Here is a 5,987-nt window from a genome sequence, read left to right as displayed (position 1 = left end):
TCCCGAAGCAACTGTCTTATATTAATGAAGATTAATTTATTCGTTATAAGCGCATCGGACACAGAATTAGTCACCGTCACGAAACATCACACCAACGCCAAGTAACAACGCCGGTAGCCTTGATAGTGGCTTCAGTTAGCAAGAAAACGATTCCACAAGTTTCTTCATATATGACATATCCAGCAGAAGCCACTCATTGGCGGCTAAGTACCGTAGAGCTAACAGAGTGTGGGTATGTTGATTGGTATGTTTCATTCGCTGTCCCAAATTGTTTCAAAGATTCTCTATGGAACTGACCCCAGGATAGCCGAGCTCATAAACGCGTCGCTCCTGGGATTCGGGGAAGCGCGCCGGCCCTGTATGGATCCCTCCGGGCAAATCAAAGGTGAGGTTTGGTGAGCCATCCAGGCTGCATGTGGTTCTTAGGCAGTATCTCACATCCACATAGATATACAGCGTGTCCGAAAAGTCTTTCCCTGATTACGTAAATTGATAACTCAGGCTAGAAGTAACATACAAATATGAAACTGGTGTCTAATTGTTTACAAACTATCAAAGTTTTTTTCACACATCAGTAAACTTCCAATGAGCAGCCTTGGTAGCACGTAGCACAACTAGGCGATAGTCAATTTCCGTCCACACATTACCCAATATCATTGGAGCGATCGATTCAACGATTATGGTTATCCGTTGCCGCTGGGTTTCAAGATCTGTTACACGTGTGCGGTAGACCTCGTCCTTGACATAACCCCATAAAAAGAAGTCTAATGGGGTTATGTCAGGAGAGCGTGGAGGCCCAACCGTTGGTCCATCACGACCAATCCATCGCCCAGTAAAGGTCATATCGAGATAGGCACGGACGTCCAAACCCCAATGAGGCGGTGCACCGTATTGTTAAACAAGACATCGGAGTGATACTGAAGCAGCTGAGGAACAGCATACAGTTGCAACATGTCCAGATACACTGCAGATGTAATGGTAGCCTCAGCGAAGAAGAATGGCCCAATAATTCGATCGTGCAATAGCGCGCACCAAACATTCACCTTTGGACTGCCTCTGGTGCACTCCATGACCACGCCAGGGGGTTGTGAACCCCAAATGCGCACATTATGGCGATTCACTACACTGAAAAAGAAAAGGTCGCTTCGTCGGAAAAGGCAATTCGTCTGAGATAACCATCATCGTTCTCAATACGTGATAGCATTTCGACCGCAAAGTCATATCGACGTGTACTGTCATTGGGCAACAAGGCCTGAACAATTTGCACTTTGTATGCACGAAACAATAAACGTTTGTGTAAAATGTCATGGAGAGAGCTCTTTGGCATCTGTAATTCACGTGAGGCCCTGCGCACCGATTTCTTCGGATTTCGCAGAAAAGACTGCCTTACAGCTTCCACCCTGTCTGCTGAGGCTCTTGGTCGACCAGACCTCGGAATGTTAGCAACCGATCGTATGTTCTTGAACTCATCATACCAGGCTTTAATGCTCTTGACATCAGGTGGATTCCTTCCAAATGTTGTCTGGAAGTGTCTCTGCACTGTGGTCTCATGGTACCACAGGACACACTGTGCCTTCTCCTGATTGGTGAACATGGCTTCTTGGGCACTGCACCTCATCCACTACTTACGTACTGCGAGCCTAAAACAGAAAAAAACGTTGATAGTTGTAAACAATTCGACACAAGTTTCATATTTGTATCTTACTTCTAGCCTGAGTTATCAATTTATGTAATCAGGGAAAGTCTTTTCGGGCACCCTGTATACCGAGCTGGTACCGTACCTAGGCCATGGCGAGATGGGCCTCCGCCGAGGGCGCAGGCACACAGGGAGCGCAGAAAGTGACCGACAACAGAAGACGGTTTCAGAATTAACCGGGAGAAGTAAGTGAGTTCTCCTGCCACACGTCTTGCTATGTTCTGCCTTCGAGAAGAAGCCTTTCTCTCAGCCTGCAGCTAAAAACATACGGTGTTGTCACAGTGTCATTTCGTCCAAGTAGCATCGTAAAGAATTGACTACTATCGAGCAGGCGCCACTTTTGTTACGCGTCGACAATCAGGCCCGATGAGAGGGGGAGGGGCAGGGTAGTCAGAATCCCCGGGACCCTAACCTTATGAGGGCCGAAGACTCCCAACGGTTTGGATCCCCCGGTGTGCAAGTTAGTAAAAGTCAGACTGCTATTGTAAAATAAATTTTGTATCACGTAATAAATAAATGAAAATTACCTAGCACCAGCATAACCAAACTAGCTCTTCCTTTTCACTTCAGTTTTATGAGTAATACAGGCCAATTTTACACAGTTCTGTTTCGTGTTTAATCTTGAATACACAATATGTTCTTTAGACGTTGTGCACTAAAACCACTTTGTGATGGATTCTAAAATGCGTTTTCTTTAGATGTTGTTGGAAATCCTGCCAAAACATTCCCCCAATAATTGTACACGGCAGCAGCTGTGAAACGTCGTTATAATTTGGTAGGTCTGCCAATAAAATTCCAAGATAAAGTACTTCTGATTACATTACAAGGTGGTTTTACACGAACAACTAGTGTACGGAAAATATTTTGCATTCAAGAGTAAACACAACACAAGACATTTCCGTTTGTATACAGCTGTCCTGGAAGAATAGTAAAAGTGAAGAAATGAAATGTTGTGGAAGATGTACATTGGCCATGCTGATTCTCGTAAGTTAAGAATTAATCTTCTCCTTTTGTTCATGCGTACAATACCAACTTACATGGGTACTCTCTTGTGATTTGATGTTACATTATTTCTTGGTCAAGAAACTTGGCTTTCAGACTTTCAGTTTAAAAAGTTGGAGATCCAAATAACGAAATTTTCCCCGGAATATTAGAGCTCTTGAGTCACTATGATCCAGTCCTTGCAAAAAAAAACTGAGCAAGGTCAGAGACCGACAAGGACCTGAAAGTACAAGTGCTTTGTTTGTGAAGTCATATTCAGAATGAATTTATTTCTAATTGTGCCCATCATGTCAGAAGTACCATCCTGGATCCGAGAAAAAATGAGAAATATTATTCAATTATAGTTGATCAAACTTATGATTCAAATCATACTGAACAAACGACATTCAGCCTGCGCTATACTTACTTCAAGCAGGAAATTCATAGACATCAAATTAATGAAGGGTTTTTGAATTTCGTTAACTGTAATCAGAAAACTAGAGTTACTATTGCGCATTTAATTCGATCACCCCTCGTGAAATACTTAATTGCTAACAGTGAATGTCGCAGACAATTTTATAATAACCGAAGTAGTACTGGAGGGTCTTATAAAGGAGCTCAGACACATTTTCTTCAGTGAAATCCGCTTGCAAAATTTTCTGTGTGTTTGTTATAGGCAAATGTGGAGTACTACAATCCAGATAGTTCTGGCTGTAATAGAACATTATACAAGGTGTGTTATAATAGCTGTTACTAGTTTGTCATCTCGTTGAAATCGGGTGATCTGCCGCCGGTCCACGTCTTCCCAACATGATATTTTGACTCTTTAAATCGACGTCTACATCAGACGTTGCCTGGGATTCAGGGAACACTGATGCAGACTTCGAGCTACGGCGTCGAAATATTGTGTTGGGAAGACGCGGGCAACTGGCAGAACACCCGATCTCGACAGATGACAACGAGTCGGTGGAAATGTTTCAAAAATTGTATTACTAGTTTTCTGAAATAATAGAGGGCATGAAATTAAATATTTTCCTTGACGTACCTTTTTAAACTTGCACTGGGATGAAGGAAACCGTATGTTGTAATAAGTGCTGGAATAACTTCGTTGCAAAACGAGTGTGAATTTAAAGCGTCATCATAGAAAGGGCACATCACGCACGTGTAATACTAGATGCTTTCTTTCTATGATTTTTTTTAAATTTGCAAATTGACCACTTAGGATCATGCTACTATTTCATTTCTTCTTTGTCTGAATTTTCCTCTTTCTCCAGTACTCCTTCATATGGACGCTGTGCTGTCGCTTCTGTTCATCCGTCCAGCCTCTTCCAGTCTTCTTAGTTCTTTCGAAATCCTTCCAAATTTTGAATCAAGGTCCGAAATGTATCCCTATTTAACATATGAACTTCTTGAATGTTGAACCTTTCCAGATCTTTACGAGCTTCCTTAATCCATGTCGATGTTGTTTTCTTTTTCCACAGGTAGTCGAATATCCTTTTGGTTAGTCTGGTTTTGTCCATTCTGTACGGGTGTCCTAGAAAAGATAATCTCCTCTTTTGCATGGTCTCCGAGATTTTATCCATCTTTTTGTAGATTTCATAGTTGCTCCAAAGTTTCCAGGTGGTTTCAACTTGGGGTGGACCCATGATTTTCCATAATATTTTTCTTTCTAGGATCTCCAGCTTTTCTAACTTGCAGTTCATTGAGAGGCATTCACTGGCACTCTGTTTTTACCACGGCATTGTAGTGCTTTATTTTGACATTCCAAGAGGTGCACTTGTTGTTGTAAATGTTTGTAATTAATTCCTGAGCTCCCTATATTTTTGAAATTTTAATTATAATTAAATACAATGAAAATACAAATATAATTAAAAATGTTGTTTAAATTCGTATCCATTGCAATCTAATCTAATTCTGATTGGAAATGTGTGTCGAAATCAGAAATATGAACACAGAGAATGTGCCGAAAAAAAATACGTACTGGTGGCGGCAAATTTAACCTTCTGTAACACTCCGTCATTAGGCTACAGTTGGCCCATCGGGGCGATCCGACCGCCGTGTCATCCTCAGATGAGAATGCGGATAGGAGGGGCGTGTGGTCAGCACACCGCACTCCCGGTCGTTATGATGGTGTTCTTTGACCGGAGCCTCTACTATTCACTCGAGGCTGAGTCCACCCTGAAAGATGGCAACAGCGCATGGCGGCCTGGATGGTCACCCATCCAAGTGACGGCCACGCCCGACAGCGCTTAACTTCGGTGATCTGACGGGAACCGGTGTATCCACTGCGGCAAGGCCGTTGCCCTTAACTTTCTGTGCCATTCTGTTATTAAAAAACCAGTCATTCCTCACTTCTGTAGAAAGAAATTTTATGTAATTTAATGCACGAAACACCATACAAAAATTTCATAGAACATATTTCTGTGACCAAGAGTAACAAACTAACTTGAGTAGCTCTTGTTTCCGTGGTAAGAATAACGCTGAAGCGAAAGCATCTATCCTCGGAGTGATGAGAACTGGCTTTTGTGTAGAAAACGAAGCGTTTACAGACATTGTCTTATTGTTCAGTAATGTTTACCCTCTACATTATCGGAAAATCAGGAAAAATTAGTGTCTTGTCGGCACTATAGAGTCTTGTACCGTAAGGAAGCAAGGTAGAGGATGTTGTTATAGTTGGCTGGTATCCTCTTTCTACAGGACAAATACACTCGTTGTTTAATACGGTTCTTTATTTACAAGAACTGGAAGTATTTACTTAACTGGATGGGAGAGTCCATGTGTTGTGGTACAAGCTCATCAGTAATAGTACTCTTGTAGACAATATCTTGAGTACATAGGAAATAAATATCCAAATCATCCATTAGTTAAAGGTGGAGACTTCAATCTGGTATCCATTGACTGGGAAAATCAGACGTTTATCACAGGGGGCAGAAGCAAAGACTCGTGTGAAGTTATTGTAGGAGCGCTCTCAACATACAACCTTGAACAATTGGTTAGAAAACCAACTCGAGATGGGAACATATTAGATATCTTGGTGACAAACAGACCTGATCTTTTTGAGGAAGTTAATCTAGAAGAAGATATCAGCGACCATAATGTCATTGTGGCTTCTATGTCAGTGGAAGTTGAAAAAAAAAAAGAAGAAGAAAAAAAAACAGAGTAGAGTTTTCGTGTTTGGGAAAGCAAATATAAGTGTCATTGGTTCAAATGGCTCTGAGCACTATGGGACTTAAGTTCTGAGGTCATCAGTCCCCTAGAACATAGAACTATTTAAAACTAACTAACCTAAGGACATCACACACATCCATGC

General features: G+C 41.7%; 1 pseudogene; it reads right to left on the bottom strand.

Annotated features, from left to right (window-relative positions):
• Positions 1–4,863: 4,863 nt before the first annotated feature.
• LOC126102261 (5S ribosomal RNA) lies at positions 4,864–4,981 on the bottom strand (annotated as a pseudogene).
• Positions 4,982–5,987: the final 1,006 nt, after the last annotated feature.

The sequence above is a fragment of the Schistocerca cancellata genome, chromosome 9, assembly GCF_023864275.1.
Source record: "Schistocerca cancellata isolate TAMUIC-IGC-003103 chromosome 9, iqSchCanc2.1, whole genome shotgun sequence".
Classification (NCBI taxonomy): Eukaryota; Metazoa; Arthropoda; class Insecta; order Orthoptera; family Acrididae; genus Schistocerca; species Schistocerca cancellata.
Note: the sequence above shows the minus strand (reverse complement) of the source record. Positions and strands in the feature narration are given on the sequence as shown.